Raw genomic sequence first — 18,272 nt, forward strand, 5'->3', positions numbered from 1 at the left:
ATCGTCGGTATCCCAATACCTCGTTCAATCTCGTTACCGGCAAGTCACTTTACTCGTACCATAATGCATGATCCCGTGACCAGACACTTGGTCACTTTGAGCTCATTATGATGATGCATTACCGAGTGGGCCCAGTGATACCTCTCCGTCATACGGAGTGACAAATCCCAGTCTTGATCCGTGTCAACCCAACAGACACTTTCGGAGATACCCGTAGTATACCTTTATAGTCACCCAGTTACGTTGTGACGTTTGGTACACCCAAAGCACTCCTACGGTATCCGGGAGTTACACGATCTCATGGTCTAAGGAAAAGATACTTGACATTGGAAAAACTCTAGCAAACGAACTACACATTGTGCTATGTTTAGGATTGGGTCTTGTCCATCACATCATTCTCCTAATGATGTGATCTCGTTATCAATGACATCCAATGTCCATAGTCAGGAAACCATGACTATCTGTTGATCAACGAGCTAGTCAACTAGAGGCTTACTAGGGACATGTTGGTGTCTATTATTCACACATGTATTACGATTTCCGGATAACACAATTATAGCATGAATAAAGACAATTATCATGAACAAGGAAATATAATAATAATGCTTTTATTATTGCCTCTAGGGCATATTTCCAGCAATATGCCTATTTTTACACGTTCTTATGCTACTTTGCAAAGAAAAATCTGGGATTTTGGTCAATGGGGATCGATTAACATGTTCAGGATTCAGACACGAGCTCCTAAAATGTGCTTACAGTTTTTTCACTTTTCTCCATCCCTACAAATTGCAGGATGGATCAGTAGGTGTTCTCTGGAGTGAATTGCTAATCAAATCAGTAACGCTGGGGTAGTTCCCTTATAAAGCGCTAATTGGTAATTTAACCAATCGAACAATAATGAATCATGAGGAGTAAGTCATGCATCATATGTTGCTTATACAAAGCTTTCTCCACTGATAACCTAAATGATTAGAGTTCATGCCTAACTTGTGAGGCCCAGATATTTAAGTAGACTGTAGAAGTCATTATAATTCTTTGGAAGTTCCAACTTGGAACTACTTATATCTTCGTTTCTATATTTGATTTCTTTTCTTATGAAAACATAGTTGCGATATTTGCAGTTCGGAAACAATGCACCCTGTTCAAGTACTCTTAGACATTAATGCACAGAACAGTTATGCAACAAGCCTTTTTGTATAAAGTTCAAATTATATACATTGCAGATTGCAAAGGGGGTTAGTTTTATCTTTTTGTTAATATAGACCTGCTTCGGCATTTTGCATGGTTATCCTGTAATTTATTTATTTTTTGAACAATCACCGGGGGGAGAGGGTCCCCACCTGAGTTATCCTGTAATTTATGGATCAGTATTTTCCATAAAGCTCCCCTTTGGACTATGGATTTATTCTGCTCCTGCTGTGTTGCATTAGTTTTCCAACAAAAAAGTTCTAAGATTTATCATATGTTTTCATGCTGATATTTTTTAAGTTGTCGATAGTCATACTTCATATGCTTTGATGAGGAATTCATTTAGCAAATGATCTTTTCATGTTGAAGTCGATATCCTCTGCAACTTAAAAGTATATTTGCATATGAATTATTTGATGTCACTATATGATCCTTTAGGTCCTTATCTGATTTATTTACATACCCTCCTCCTTTAGGGCTTGTTCGGTTAATCCTCTCCCCAAGAGGATTGGAGGGGATTGGCAAGGATTGGCTTGTATTTTGACTTACAAGAGGTTTAAATCCCCTTCAAACCCCTTCAATCCACTCGGATTCGCACCCAACCGAACAAGGCCTTAGGTGAATTGGAAGATGTTTTGACATGTTAAAATGGTGCATCCTGTGCTAGTTGACTGGTCAATCTTTTCATTTGTTGGGAGCTGAAAGTTGTATTTCCAAATTAACAGAGGGTGAACCGTGGTTCTCAGGTATGATGCAAAGCATTCCATGTTGTGTTTACTAATATCAGGTGCTCATTCACGTATGATTTTATTGATTATTGAAGAATAAACAGGTTATATAGTGTTTGCTTGGACTGTAAATTTTCTCTCTTATCATTTGTGAATTTTAGCAATTGTTTCTTATTGATCCGTCTTTTCTTCCCGGTAGGTGATATCAGAATTATCGAGTCCTGCCAATCACATGAGATCACTGATCTTATTTTGGTGCATGGTTAGCCTGATGGTTTGATTGTCTGTCATCTATCATTAGGTACAACTGCATACTTTGGTTTACTCAATGTGGTAAATGCCCATGTCTGTTTTATTCACGATGAGCAGATGCAGTATACAACATGAGACAACATTCTTGGCGGCAGCTCGTGGTCCCGTTTTTTCGCAGGTAACACGACATGATGGTGTTCTACGGCCCATTTGGCATACTTTTTGTCTTCGCTTTCTTGGACGGTTATTCATTAGTCCAATGCTTGACATCAATGTGGATTCATTTAGGTGTAGATGTTGTAGGTTGCAGATACTAAATTTAGTCTAGGTGTAGATGTTGCAGGTTGCAGATACTAAATTTAGGATTCATTTAGTATCCAATGCTTTCATTTTCACACCGGTACTGAATTATTCTATACTAAATTTAGGATTTATTTTTCAGTTACACCATGTATTTGTTTTTTCACTTCCTGCCGGTGCTGAACTCTTTTGCTTGGCCATGAGAAGGGCAGTGGGTGAAAATGTTGGCTTAGAAATTTAGAACATCATTGAAGTGGTCAGGGGTCTGGTCGTGTTAAGTAAACACTGTACAGAGTCAGTCTGGCACTCCTATACATCAAGAATTAGCTGAACCTTTCAGCAGTAGCACATTTATGTATATGAATTTGTGTTCGCATATGTTGATCCTCTTTTAATATTGTAGGACCTGCCAAATTTAGTTGCAAGTAAAGATGCAGATTTTTCATATGTTGATGCTGTTTTTTGTTGCTTGGCACATGTAACAACACAGGTTGGTAGCTTCATCATGCTTTTTCTGAGATTTTTTTCTATCAATTGCTAAACTTATGAAGGAATCCAGTTATATGCTCAGCTCTCAATTGGAAGATAAGATTTTGTATCGAACACACTTAAGCAATGTCTGATGGCAAGTTTGTTATCAAGAAATTATTAAAGGCTTATCCCAACAACTGGAGATTGTTGTCCTCTTGCGGTATGCTCTATACAAACACATGCTTTACCTATGTTGGTATCACCTCGGTTGCTATTGAACAACCAATCTTTCAGACTTACCATGCTCGTAGGATTTTCGATTGCGTGACATCAATGAGTATGCTGAGTGGTATGGCACTATGGCCATGCTCATAGGGCACTGAAACTTCAGGTGTTCTTGAGTACTATACCCTACAGACTTGTTAATATACCAGCCATTGGTTACACAAATTTTGAAGTTACTCAGTTCTAAAGTTCCAGTTTACTGAGATGTTTCATCAATTTCTTTGTACATTACCTTTGGAGCTTGGATTAGATTCCTGTGTAGCCTATGATGTCTTCTAGTCCTCTTGTGTCATTATGTTTGTTTGTTGTGAACTCATAAGAGGTTGTATATGGTTTGACGGAGGTTCTTCGAGATGAAATAAGAGATGTGCGGCTTGTTGCCAACCCCCGCATCTATTCAGCTCCCTCTTGTTGCTCTAATTAAGGTGAAAATTAATAAAAGTTCTTAGTCTTCCCAGATCAAAGCAACAAGCATTTTAGACTCAATAGCCCTACTTGTGAACCATCTGTTTTTGTTTTTGTAATACTCATTTTTTATTCTATCCAAAAAGAGGTTGTTATTCATGTTATTATTATTTATTAACCTGCATTCGATGGTTATGCAGTAAGACAGTAACATGCTTCTGTGAGCAAACGTTGATGTTTAGATCATGTACAACAGTGCATGTAAATATCATTTCTTTTATTTAGAATTCCACACACCCAATTCATATGAGAGTATCTTGAGAAGATCAGTTCTGCCACTGCTGCTGTTGTAGAATGAATTGGATGAGCTCTTCCTTTAGTTGCTGCTACTTTTAGCCCTTATTTCCTTGAGAACATCTTCAAAGTATAGATAAGAAAATTACGTGGCTATAGAAGGATATATGTCATTCAATAAAACACCAAAGAAAAATAACTTTGAAATCTATATATTTTATTGACTGTGCACCTATTCCATCTACTAAATAACTTCTGTGAGGTAATCCTGATCAGAAGTTTTATACAACTTCTCTTCTTTGAAGCTTCTTTTCATTCCCGTGCTCTCCTCTTTTATATGAATTATGTAGGCGGACCTGTTAGGCCGTAATATTACCATGTGCTAAGATTTTGTTCCTCTGTGTTGGATTTGGTTACAAAATCAAGGGATAGAAAATATGAATATTCGTGTGCTGCCCACCAATGGAACATTTTGTTTTTTTACTGTGACTATTCTGTATTTTGTTTGCTTCGTCCAACAACGCGTCTGACTGGACAAGAGGTAGGTTTTCCCTTTGTGTTTAGATTCTTATGTCTTTCCAGATGCTCTATTTTCAACCAATTGAATGATTATATTAGCCCTGCAGTTGCAATCAATCCCCGGGAAACGAGCAACTAGAGCAATCAATAATTCGTGACTACGTCTGCTTCATGCTCTACAGGGAGTCGGATGGCTGTCCTAAACAGAGGGTCGGTGTTGCACGAGCTGAAGCTGCGAACACCTTCATATCCTGATCATCTGAAAATCTTTCTTAGTTGCTACAGTACTCTATTTCATGAGGTACTATTAATTTTATCCGAACTTTTATAAATGGTTGGTGGTTGGTTCATTTATCCATCCATTAGGTTCTCTCACATTTTTTTTTTGCTTCTGAATTTTTAAAAAAGTGTTCGTAGTATGTACGATGTCCATCTTATTGTTTCACCAAAATGTTTATTAGAACTCAAGTTGTTTTTCGCTTACCGTGTTGTAATCTGGTGTTGAATAGGTTCCATATTGATTGATATTCAGCACCAATCTGCAAAGAACCAATAGGTGACACATCCTGAGTCCTTCGCCGTGGCGTGGACAAGACGCCCTGCCAGAGCAGGGTGTGGATGAGTTGGTGGCTCCGGTCACGCACACCGGCTGGTACTGCTCCGGCGAGCCACCGCTGCCGTTGCCTGTCTCAATCTCGCTTGGCATCAACTTTAGGCGAGGGTGCTGAACGCAGAGAAGGGAAGAAAAAAAACTATGGGCGCTCTTACTAGAGCTGTAATTATGCACATCCGAAAAGAAGCTAAGCTGCAGTGTGTCTGTACTGTGCTACAGACGAGATTCGTTTGTATTGCCTGTCATGCATTTCTCTTTACTTTTCACATGAAGTAGCAACATAATATGTTGATGAAAGAGCTCACCATTGTCATGTGTATGTGCTAACAAGAGGTGAACAAAGTAGTTGAATGGGCGAAGGCAACCTGGCACCGCAGAGTCACCACTCAGGTGGCGCCACCCGATGGCGCCCCAACCACTAGTGCAGCAGCTAATACGGCGTAAATGCACACTAACTTGGCAGCAAGAACAGTAAATGACACTATCCAGACAATATGCCTTTACTCTGAAGATCTGAGGAGGAGCTGCCTTGCCTTTATCCTCCACTCAAACTACTACACAAATTATAATTGTAGAAAGTTTTGAAGCGTAGCGTTGTGAATGGATCACTTGTCCAGCACCCTTCTATATATATATAGCACGCGAGATAAATAAAGACGCCGGGAAGTGGCGCGCCGTGTCGAGTTACACGGTGATAGCCGCCGTGGGTAGCTCCGCTCGATGGAGGCCACTAGATGCGCCGCGGACGTCGCCCTCGATCCCTTAACAACAACCTTGGTCGGCAGCTATCTGCCTTACCTACCTTACTCGCGGACCCCGTTCAGGCGTTCGACGATGATGACCAGTCCATACACGCCGCCGTCGCGGTTCGCCTCCATGGCCGAGAACATCTGCCGGACTGCCGGTACAAACCTAGGGTACAGATCACCGGCCTCCTCCTCCTGGACGTCAGCGACCTCCAGGCTCCAGTGCCATGCCGAGGTCCTTGATGTACCGCACGGCGCCCCGGACGTGAAGTCGCCGCTCACCCGAGCCGCCTCCTCCGCGCTCGAGCCCAGCGGCGCTGGCAAAGACCAGACCAAGGACTCGCTAAGGGCTCGAGGCCAACCACCACGCCTGCCACGGCAATTTTGCTGCTCTGGCCGCTGCCGGCGGGCCCATGCAGATAGGTCCTCCGAGCCAGAGGACGGCCTCATCGCTGCCATCGGGGAGGGTGAGCGTGCCATCGCGAGCGCCAACGCCGCTCCTAGAGTCAATAGCGTGGCACCAGGCGCCGCGTGGGAGGGGAAGAGTTCATGCAATCTATGAGCACGCCGTACGGGCGGAGCCCTGCAAGGACCTCCGAGCGGCGTCCAAGCCGACCGTGCCGACGTCGTCGTGTTTGTCGACCATGATGAAAACCACGTCGGAGGCCGCGGTCACGGAGGTCGGTGAATCCACAAGACTCGCTAGACGGTGACCAGGGCCTCCTCCTTGGCCGACGTGTGTATGTACGTTGTCACCGCGTACAGACGCCCAACAGCAACTGGCTGAAACTCCATGGTGCTTCTAGGAGAACGGAAGGAGGACTGTAGAAGGCAGGCCCGCGGCTGATCTCGACAGGACGGGGTGCTGGGGATGGAGCCGCAGTGGAAGATAAGAGAGAAAGAGGGGGAGCGGAGACGGACGGCCGGCGCTCATGGGCACCAGTGATTGCCCACTGGTATCCGTCAGCCGCAGCCTGACGCAACTCACAAGCAAGACCGACACAACCACATTCATGGCCGCCGGCATGGTCTGCACGCATCTTCCTCTGTGCACCTTCCTGTGGGAGGTTCGCCCCCAGAGCGTGTCCGGACGACGGCGTGAACAACTCTGGCTAGGATCGCCGGAGCCGCGGGCGACGCCCACGCCATGTTCGACCGAAGGACGACGTTGGGAGTGTGGAGGGTTTTATAGAGACAAACAACGGTGAAACAAGATTCGACGGGATCCTTCGGGAGACTCGAGGGCTCTCCGATCATCCAGATACCAATCGAAGGCACCGTTCTAAATCAATACGTGTGACGTGTCAACGTCTCAGATCCAACTACTCGCGTGGCAATGTCTCTATTAGCCAACAAACATGGAATGAAAAATATCTTAGTACACATGATCACCGATCCATCCAAATAGGAACGGCCCAACCCGACGTAGTCAAATCAAATTTGGAAAACTGCAATGTGATCCATTCAATCAGCAACTACAGAAACAACCTCGGCACACAAAAGACAAACAAGAAGCTAGCGCTAGAGCTATGCGGCGACTACACAGCGATGAAGCAATGAAGTTCAAAAAATTTGAATCAAAAACCTAAATCCACAAGGCGTTTGTACACCGCCGTGTACCAAAATAATAGCATGTGGCACATCCACAATTCACCATGGGTCACTTTCACCCAAGTGGCTCAACCTTGAAGCAAAAACCCTTGCCTGGAATAGAGGCTTGGGTACTAGTCCAAGCTTTTGTAACATATACTTCCTCCGTTCCAAATTACTTGTCGTGAAAGTATATAAGAATAGAAGTTGAGCTTGAGTTGCACTGATGTCTTCTGTGCAAATTCATTGTGCAGGTGCGCTGAGACGAGTATCCATTCTCCTGCAGTTAGTCGAGATGGTTATGGATTTGTGTCATTTTGCCCACCACAGATGCTGATCCTTGTCTATTAACGCTCTCAATCTCATTATCATTCTAAAATTATTGTCTAAGTAGTACTTCCTCCGTTTACAGATACTTCCCCGTCCCAAAATTCTTGTCTTAAATTCGTCTAGATACGGATGTATCTAATGTTAAAACGTGACTTGATACATCTATATTTAGACAAATCTAAGACAAGAATTTTGGGACAAAGGGAGTATAAGATAATTTCTTTTCTTTTTTTGAATTGGAGGTATATAAATACGTTGTGTCCTTTGTTCACTCATTTCAGTCCGTATGTAGTGAATATTGCAATATTCAAAACATCGATATTCTATATTTGTAAACGAAGGGAGTAGTATATATCTTTCCGAGGCTTAGCATGGGCCTGAAGGGTGCAATATATGTCAGTATTCAGCTTGAACCATAACTCTAATTCTTATGTAACCAAGCTCAACGGCAGCCTGAGCAGATGACTCTAATTGATCGCATACAACAAATTTAGACACTACCAAATGTCTGAATGTGCAAGAATTTTTATTTTCCAGGCATCCTTCATCAATTGCTTTGTTTCTTTCTTTCTTAGTTCTACAAAAAAAAATGGTTTCTTTCTTCTAACGAACATGACATCTTTCTTCATTCCTTAAATCAGCTTGTTTATGTTTCTTGGCAACTCTGATGAACCCAGGTGGTAGGATTGGAACTCTTTTCTTTATGGCCTTTGTGGCGTGCTCACGAACTCGTGACTTGTGGTTCAATCACGGTAAACAGTCATTGACCATTGAGGTGCACTGGTACACTGGATCATCATATAGCATATTTAAAAGTGACAAATAAAATCGACATGGTGAAGCCGGCATGGACCGGTGCAGGCAGGGGCTCCGGCTCATTGTCGAAGGCCTCCTTCATCGTCGGTGACCTCCGGCGAGCTCACCGGCATGCTGGCCTCTATCCGCCGCGCACAACGGCCCTGCCATTCGACAGCAAGAGTGGCTATCTCGGGCTTTTGCTCTGTCGTGAGGCTAGCCCACAACGCGCTAGAGCTTGCGGTCATGGCGGAGGTGGTATGGTGAGGAGGAGCAGGAGCGAGGTGGTGTGGTGTGGATTGTGCTGGCACGCCGCTTTAATGCTAACACCGGTGAGAGGCCACCTCTGCTCTGGATCGGCATGAATGTGGCGCTAGCGCTCTGATCGATCATTAGTGGCATGAATGCACGGCAACCGCTTCATGTGGGAGAGGTTTTCGGGTGGGTTCGGAGTGTCCGGCGCGTACGTGGCAACAGTCGGAACGCCTGCAAAGCCATCCCGATTAGCCTCCATTTTGCGGAAAAACTAACGTCGGAACCAGTCCGCGGACTGATGGAGTTCCGTATTGAATGGCAAATCGCGTGAGGACTGTTCAGTCCGGACGAATGCAGTCGGTTTAAGGATCCGAGTTCGAGATGCCCTTAGTGATTTTAAAAAAGTTGCGTCCATAAGTTCGAGGACCAAATGCAAATTGAGCGTAGCTCAAATGGTTAGGCTATTTATGGTAAAACCAGTCCACCAAGGTTTATTTTTAGGCTTGACACATGTGCTCGTATTTTTCTGAATTTTTTTTGATCCGGCAATGTTCATTTAGTAGGAGGAGTACGAGATGTCCTCAAGGTATATCTCAGAAGTGCTCATAGGGATAAGATGTGTGTATGCACGTTCGTATGATGAGTGTATGTGAGCAACTCTAATTGTACAATAGTGTTATAAGAAAAGTTTAAAGACGAGACTTGTACTCCCTCCGTCCCATAATATAAGACGTTTTAAAGTTATATGTTAGATTGTAAAAAGGCGAAAATACAAAGATGAACATTGTTTCACGCGCACGGACGCGAATAGTAAATTCATAAAAATTAATGATTCTTTTTAAAAAATCTGAAATTTCACGTTACGAAACTTAGTCGACCATTCTACTTAAGTGTGAAGTTTCGTGATGTATTGATGTCCGTGGTATTCTTATAGTGAAAAAGTAGAACTGTATTTATCAAACAATATTCTTTTAATATAGCTTTGATTTTGTCATTTTTGCCCAAACTACCACAGATGTGGTTTCTTTATGAAACTTCATACGCGCGTATATCAGTTAACGAGTAAAGTCTGAAATAAACCCTGACTTTATAGAGGCTGGCGTAAATGAACCCTCACCTCTAAGTTGATACCCTAAACTTTCAGATCCCGTTCTATTCTACCCCTAGCATGTTTGGCTCGCTGGGAACATATGCAATCCCAGCCGGGTTCATCTGCTACCCTCACTGACGGTATGGGTCCACAAGTCACTTTAATCTCTCTCGTCTTATCTTCTTCTTCCTCTATCCTCTCCTCTCCCGATCCCCTTTCCCTCTCCACTGTCGATCCCTCTTTCCTCTTCTACTAGGTTGGCGGAGCGGCGCACCGGTTGGCGCCGACAGCCGAGCCGACCCCGTCTGGGCCGACGACTGGAGGTGGCGGTTGCTGGAGACCTTCGGACAGCGTGGCCATACACAATGGTGGCGGCGGGCGGCTGGGTCTTGGCGGAGCGCGACGGGGGCGGCGATAGCCGGCCTATCACACTGCACGCGCGTCTCATCACCGTTGGCAGCGAGGACTGACACAGCTCGGACATGGAGCTGGCAATCTAGCACGGGGCCGTGGTGTTGGCGTCCAATCGATGACCGTTGAGAGCGGCGACGCGCAAGCAAGCGTGGAAACGGCCGGCGACGCGTAGCCGCGCCAACTGCATGAAACAGGTGGCATCGGGCACGAAACCGAAGCATGGCTCCATGGCTGCAAACGGTGGCGCGGGCAGCGAGCAGCGCGGCGGTCAACGGCGGGACGGTCTCATGGATGCGTACGTGCATGCGTGTGCACAGACCACAGACGGACGTGAGTGCAGCCTACGGGACGTCGGGTTGGACTTGTCCAGGTGCTGTTGAGCAGCTCGTGCAGGGCCGCCGTCGGTCGCCGCTGCACATGGTTGAGCAGAGAACTTGTGAAGAGATGCATCTGACAGATGGGCTAGGGAGAAGTCAACATAGAAACCAATCCTGGCTGGGATCGTGCCTTCCTATTACACCAAACAAAATTTTAGTCATGCAGGGTCGGGATTAACAGGGATTTATAAATACGGGGTACTAAATTCAGAGATTTAAAGGTGAAGGTCTATTTGCGTCGGCCTCTACAATCTCAGGGTTTGTTTCAGACTTCACTCACCAATTGACTATGTATATTACAAAAATAAATTCGGATTTTATTTTAATTTTCCTAGCATTTTTTCGAGTTTACTATTTTATCTACTGCTCCGTTTCATCAGCAAGTGAAAGAAAAACTGGCTCGGCAAGCTCAGTCCACACTCCGCACTCCACTACGATAGTACGATGGCGAGAGCGCCGCGACCTCGTCTTCGAGTCTGAGCCACCTATGGTGCCGCCGTGAACCACCGCCCCCGGTGCGCCGGAGCTTCGCCTGGTAATTCTGCGCCGTGCCTCCCTCGTAGCCCGACTCGCCCGCGCGGGACTCTGGTCGGTCTCTGGCTTCAAACCCTAGCTGCTGGCTGCTGCTAGTACGAAGGCTGCGGCTTCAGACCTTTGCCATCGCCCTCTCTGGTTGGTACATCTCTGCCTCCTTCTCCGTATTTCTCTATGCAATCAGGGGCTCAGAGCCATGTTTTATGTATAGGCTATGTTCGGTTAGCCCCACCCCGCAGGGATTGAGCCCAAACCCCGTGGGTTTCGCCCCGGCCGGGGTCAAATCCCGGTCTGGCTTATAACAGCCTTCGGTTAGACCCGGTCTGGATTAAGCCCCTGCCAAATCCCTTCTAAACCCCGTGGAAACTGCCGGGAAATGACCCACGCGTCCCACCTCGTGGAAGAAAACCCCGTCTCTCTCGCAAAACGGTACGCTCTCTCTCGCCCCGACCGGCGACGCCGATGGCGACGACGCCGGAGAGCGGAGAAGGAGGGATAGCAGCAGCGCTACTGGAGGAGACCGCGGAGGCGCCGTACCTCCTCCCCCCCCCCCCCCCCCCCCCCCCCCCCCCCCCCCACTCCCTCTCTCCTGTCCGGCGCGAGCTCGGCGGCGATGGGAAGCAGCTGCGGCGGAAGCTTGTGGCGACTGGAGCAACCCATCACCCGGCATCACTCTCCCACGACGGTGGGCTAGTAAGCCCTTCCTCCTCTTCTTGACCCCCTTCTCATTCCCTTTATTCCTAGGGTTCATAGATTCTTGATTTGAGAAAATTGGTGAGCTCTTCCTCTGTTTCGTGCGCCTCAATTTTTATTTTTCTTCATGCTCCGGTCCTCAATTTCTTGGATTCTTCTTGCTCCGGTTCGCAGTTTCTTGGTCATATCCAGCAACCAATATCATTAGACAATAGGCCTTTTTGGTGAAGTTCCAGAGCTCGATAACAAGACTTTTCAAATCTAAAAAATGTTATGTATACCCTATATTTTTGCCATGTGATTCAGAGTATCAATGATTGTGCCCAGATTGCACTATTATTCTCGCTTTGCATTGCTTAGCTAGTTGTTCAAAAATTCATTTTTCTTCTTAGCATTGACCAAGAGAAATGAAAGATAAAAAGAACAATTTCTAAGCTAACAAGGAGAGAAAATAGGTTACCGTTGCATTCTTTCAACTTCCAGTTACTTTCTTTCATCTAAGTTACTGCACATCAACGGTTCTTTCTATTATGTGAGAAGTCCATGACATGCTTATTTACCTTGTTTACTTGTACTGATGTCTAAATTATTCATTGCAATTATACTTATGATGTACTGCTAGCAATCTTTAATGCTGTATCTATGCAGGAATGAAGAGCTCATGTATAAGTGGCCATGTTTGTGGAGGAATTCATGGCCGACATCACCAGCAATGAACGGACACGTCCTCTCCGGCCTAGCAAGTTTTGCTAGAAACCACTTTTGGACCGATAGGACAGTGATTGAGGTGCTGCGCTCTAACTTGACACCGTGGGGTCGTCTTCGACTTAAAATCTGATGAAGCCATGAGCGTTTGGTGTCGTTGTGGCGGCTGCTAGCAAGTGCGCAAGCAGATAAGTCAGCCAAGACTCTTCCGTTGATCAGTCGAATCTGGTGTGATTGATGAACTCTAAATCCAGCCTGTGTTTTTGCTTGATGAAACAACGCATATATATTGTATGATCTGATGCTATTGTTAACTGCTACTGTGATGAGCTAGATCTGACAGTTAGTTAGCTGCTACTGTGTTGAGCTAGTGTCTTATAGTTTCACTGCATTTTGTAGTGAGAAGTGTTGCTTATGGGAGGGAGTAACCGAACAGAATTTAAGACGAAGGGATTAGTGAGGAAGGTGTTGGCAGGGGTTGGGTGACATGAGCGGATTCACCCAATCCCTGCAGGGGTTGGTTCCTCACAGGGAAGGAAACCCCAACAACCGAACGAAGCCTTAGAGGGCTCAAATCTCCTTCTGAAGACGAGGGTTTACCGGCCTGCATTTGTTCGTGATTGGAAATTGACCTTCTTGTCAGTGAAGTGATGATTGGAAATTCTTTCCCCAAGAATGACTAACCAACAGTTTCCACTAGCTTACGCTTGCAGGCCACAATCTATTACATCGATGTCCTGTTTTGGTACTTCTTGCCATTTGCAATTTTTGAACTGCATAATGGGCGTCCGCTTTCTTTCATGAGACGACTTGTTTTGCCAACGCTCTACCATCCAATGCTCACAATTGCCCTGCACCTCATTCTGTACACATAATTTAGATATTTGATTTGATGATGTATATATATAAATTGCCCTGTACATAAATAAATTCAGAATTCATAAGGACAATTACTGTTTAATAGCTGCAAAGTTATGCCCCTAGTGAGTAACTTTACCTTATTTTAAAACTATGAGAAAACTTAATCAGCTGGCATTCCAGTTCCCTTGTAAATTAAGCTTATTATTAGATACTTAGTGTTGGATTTGTTTTCACACTTACAGGCAATAGAGCCATGGCCAGGGGAAAGCAGCAGCAGAAGAAGACATTGGATCAGTCGAGATATCCTGAAATTAAGAAGCAGAAGCAATGTAACCCATATGTTGCTGCTAGATCTATCTCTTGCGACTGCAATTTTTGGGACACGAGGCAAAAAGATCTATATGATCAGATCTATCGTGAAAAGAAAGTTTTTTAGCACAGATTTGTGGAGTGGTCAGATATAGCTGATGCTGAAACATGTCCTTTTGACTTGTCCACTAAGTATGAGGATCTTGGTCTCAAAGGTCTGGCTAGTAACAACTCATCTTGGGTTTGTAATGAAGATGTTGTGAGACAATTTTATGGCACCCTTTACGTTGATCCTGATCGCAGGGAAATGAATTTCATGATAGGCTCGCAGCATTGTTTTGCCACCAAGGAAGATCTTGAAAAGGCCTTGCTAATTAAGCCTAGAGCTGACAGCCTTGTTTTGCACACAGGCGCCGACCCAAATGCCGAAGCGGGCATCTGTGTCCGTCTGGCCGACCCAAATGGACGAAATTGCCGTCCGTTTGCGTCGGCCTGTTGGAATTGCTCTTATCCTCTTGAGTAACAAAAACCACGTTTTTTGTTTTTTGAGCAACACATCCCCTCATGTTTCTTCCGCAACAAACACTCGCTACCCAATGCGCCGACGCTGTCACCGGCGAGCAAGTGCTCCGCTGCCCGTGTCTCTCCTGTTCTCGGTCAATCGGCGACGCCCTCTAGATTGAGCAGCACCATCCTGTCGCCGCCGCCTCTGCGAGGCACATCGCCGTTGGAGCCTCTTCCGCCGTCGCTCGTCGTTCCACATTGCCGCCGCCCCATAGGAGCACCGGCGTCCATGGTTGTCGCCTCCTCGAGTTTGAGCCGTAGATGTCGGTGCCGTCGCAACAACTGTTCCAGCAACGTTATATTGTATTGCCAGATAAATTCTCTGCAACTTGACCTCCGTTGCATAAATTTTTCTGCAAGTTAAAAGAATGTCTAAATGTTTCTGCAACATGACCTCTACTGCAAAAAAAAAAAAAATATCCGCAACTCAACCTCTGTTGCAAATGTTTCTGCAACAAGATCTTTGTTGCAAAAGTTTTCATAACAAAAATTTTGTTGCAGAAGTAGACGATGACTTTTAGCCACTAAATTAAGCCAGGTATGACGGCTCACGAGACAGATCTTTTAAAAGATCCGTCGGTCGATACGTAGCACGTTCCTTTCTTAATTGTCTAAGCACCTAAGCCAGCATTTTTTTAGGGAAACCTAAGCAAGCATTTAGCTTGGAGATGCCCTTAGCACGTCTAGCATTAATCTTTAGCAAAACCGTCTTGTTATCCACGAGGCGAGGTGTTGCACAGAGGTGAGTGGGTGAGGTGCCACGATCAAGTCCAGAATTGATCCTGAACGTACACGTGCGTGTGATCCGACGGCTCAGGAGGTGACTAATCGCTTGCTGGGATCGGGCGACCGTAGCATCCTCCTGGAGAGAAAAAAAAATCGTCCTCTCGATTTCCAGCAGCTGTCGTCGCAGCTAGGTACTCCGCTCGCGATATCGATTCCCGCCGCCCCTTTCGTCGGCATCTTCTCCGCCGGCTATCACTATCAGACAAAAAAAATTATATGAGACCAGGTCTCACGGTTAGCAGGTGAGATCCGTCCTGATAGATGACACGTGGCATTCACAAATCACAAAGCATCTAATTCTCCCTGATTTTAAGTGAGGGGTGGAGGATACTTTGTGATTTATGAATGCCACGTGTCATTCATCAGGATGGGTCTCGCGTGAGACCTGGTCTCATAGAATTCTTTTCCCTATCAGACGTCTCTCTCTCCTCGACCGACGCGGAACCCTAGATGCGCCGTGCCACCCCATTGCCGCAGAGCAATAGAGGAAGAGAAAATCCCCCTTTTTTTTTCCTTTTCGAACAAACGCAAAGAGTTCAGCGAATTGAGTAGTCGAAGCTCCGTCTATCAGAACAATCCATCACGATTTTTCGTCCACCCAGTCGCCATCAGTCGGTGGTGATTTGCATCAGGCCGTGATACTTCTGTTTAATCATCATTCTTCTGACAGGTTATCTGCTGCTTCTTTTGTTTAATCAGTAGTACGTACAGTACCTAGTAAGAATTTTACTGACATTGAAAACTTGTTTGCGGGCAGTGCAGTGCAGGTCAGTGTTGCGGCCTCTAGTTGGGCCAATGTCTACCTTGTCAGCCGCCCCATCGACCGTTCCAGACCAGGTACCTAAAACCTAAAAGCCAGCTCTCTTTGGTTCTCCAACCTGCATACTGCCTGCATCTGCAAGTATCTGAAACTTGAACTATTATGAAAACGGTATGCATCTTGGCATATGTTGTATGCACCGGGGAGCCTTTTGTATATGTTTGTGTGGGATGTAAGATCTGTACGCCGTCATGAGTTCAATGCTTTGTCAACATATATATCGCACTTCAAATCCTTCTATTTTTCAACAAATTTTGAATGATTTCTGTCAACTTTGGAGTCTGCTGTCACTGAATGGTAAAAGAAGCACATTTATCATATGTTTTATTAGGTACCAAAATGAACAGTCGCATTTCGCTTCCAGGAACAGTAGTGGCAAGCCATCCTGAGAATGCATTATGCACTAAAGTGATGTACATAAAGGGATCAGTTAACAAGATCCTGCATAAAAAGAAACAGGAAAAAAATCCCCACAATTTGCAGCAAAGCTAATCCGAAAGATCAAGAGAAAACGAAAGAACTCGTAGATAGTTAAGATCTTTTTGTTATTATCTTTATGCTTAGCCAATTCTTAACAGTCCTAGCATTCTAGAAGCGACCTTGTTTGGAAGATCCAATTGAGATATCAACACTATTCCGATCTATTATTGCACTGCTGCATTTGGTCAAAGGTTATTTTTCTGTTCCTTCGTTTCAAATAAACTACTGTAGCACCTAAGGCTAAGGGTAATAAACTCCTTGGAAAAAGGATACCCTACTGAGTTGCTGATTAGGTCCCAGCAGCCTCTGCTGAATTACATTCAAGCATTCTGCATTCTTTCATGTTGTCTAGCTGTAGCACACTAGAATTTTGTCAGCAGGGTGGCAAATTGGATTGGCATGGTAATTCAATCTCATGCTTCTCCCCTTTTCAGCCAATGTCACTGCAAACGGACCACGAAACTGCAGCAGTGGAAGCTCTTCATCAAGAAGATAATAGTAAAGGTACCACTGATGGAGCGCCCACGGACGAGTATGACCCGTGGGAACCTCCCCATCCTCCTCCTCACCCCTCATTAGCTGACTTGACGTGTCCTATCACATATGAGGCAGGTAAAGTAACTACTCCCTCCTATCTGTTAACATGTCATTGTAAACGTGCCCAATGTGTGCACCGCACCGGCACCACCTTTACCTAGCGCATCTCTTCTGATGAGGTGTGATATAGATTAGATTGGTATTGGTAGTAGGATTCTCTCTTATCTCTAACCTAGTTGTAACCAATTCTATCTCTTGTCTTCCAAATCTCAATTCTTTGTAACAACTCATGTATGCGCTGTATCAGGGAGGTGCGCCCCTGCTAATTAACACGAACCCATGCTCCAACGAGGCAAGACGTTTCCGCCATCGCACATGGTATCAGAGCCCTTTCCTCTCTCAATCTAGCTAGCTTATCCCGATTACATCTAGTGCATAGCCATGTCTTCATCCGGCGCCTCCCAACCTAGCCTCAACGGCCAGGTCACCGAGAAGCTCAGCCGCACGAATTACGTGCTCTGGCGCACGCAGGTCACACCTCACCTGCGGGGCGCCGGTGTCTTCGGCTATGTCGACGACACCTCGCCAGAACCGGCCAGACTCCACGTCACCAAGGACAAAGACAGCAAGGAGACTTCTGGGCCCAACCCTCTCCACCCTCTTTGGGTCAGGGAGGACCAACAAGTGCTCGGCTACTTGCTGAGTACTCTCTCCAAGGAGGTCCTGGTCGCGGTCACCGCGATCACCATGGCGCGTGAACTTTGGGTGGCATTGGCGGGCATGTTCTCGTCCCACTCCCTCAGCCGCGTCAACAACATCCGCACTGCGCTCATCAATGCGCAGAAGGGCAACCAGTCGGTCGCCTCCTACTTCACCTCCCTGCGCGGCCTTGCTGATGAACTCGCCGCCGCCGGAAAACCCATCCAGGATGACGAGTTGATCTCGTACATCCTCCATGGGCTCGACATCGACTACCAGCCGCTTGTCTCCGCCCTCGACGCCCGCGTCACGCCCGTCACCCTTGATGAGCTCTATGCCATGCTGATAACTTCGATCAGCGCATGGCCCCAATTCCATGGCTCCGCCGGCGGCTTCAAGTCCTCGGCCAACGCTGCTTCTCGCGGTCGTGGCAATGACCCTCGATCACGTGGCTCTCCTCGCAACAAAGGGCGGCCCGGAGGCACCAGCAACGGTGGTGGCTCCTCCAACTCCCGCGGCGGGCGCTCCACCAACTCCAAACCTCGTCGCGGCGGCAGCTCCACCAGGTCTCGTCCGGATGCCCGATGCCCCTTGCTGTCAGATCTGTGGCAAGCTTGGGCACACGGCCAAAG

The 18,272-nt window shown here is 46.0% G+C and overlaps 2 long non-coding RNA genes and 2 pseudogenes across 4 annotated transcripts; 3 read left to right on the plus strand and 1 right to left on the minus strand.

The window, feature by feature from the left end:
- Nucleotides 1-798: 798 nt before the first annotated feature.
- Nucleotides 799-5,354, plus strand: LOC125546435. Of its 3 annotated transcripts, XR_007300643.1 has the most exons (5): nucleotides 799-1,934; nucleotides 2,218-2,346; nucleotides 2,872-2,958; nucleotides 4,625-4,743; nucleotides 4,952-5,354. It is a non-coding gene; the product is annotated as an uncharacterized LOC125546435 (long non-coding RNA). The 3 variants fall into 3 exon arrangements; XR_007300642.1 differs by having other exon boundaries at nucleotides 799-2,346; XR_007300641.1 differs by having other exon boundaries at nucleotides 2,218-2,958.
- A 364-nt stretch (nucleotides 5,355-5,718) lies between these two features.
- LOC125554471 lies at nucleotides 5,719-6,571 on the minus strand (annotated as a pseudogene).
- Nucleotides 6,572-11,849: 5,278 nt separating this feature from the next.
- On the plus strand, nucleotides 11,850-12,883 carry LOC125554576. Its single transcript, XR_007304422.1, has 2 exons — nucleotides 11,850-11,879; nucleotides 12,528-12,883. It is a non-coding gene; the product is annotated as an uncharacterized LOC125554576 (long non-coding RNA).
- A 4,976-nt stretch (nucleotides 12,884-17,859) lies between these two features.
- On the plus strand, nucleotides 17,860-17,997 carry LOC125533300 (annotated as a pseudogene).
- The last annotated feature ends 275 nt before the right edge of the window (nucleotides 17,998-18,272 follow it).

The sequence above is a fragment of the Triticum urartu genome, chromosome 1, assembly GCF_003073215.2.
Source record: "Triticum urartu cultivar G1812 chromosome 1, Tu2.1, whole genome shotgun sequence".
NCBI lineage: Eukaryota > Viridiplantae > Streptophyta > Magnoliopsida > Poales > Poaceae > Triticum > Triticum urartu.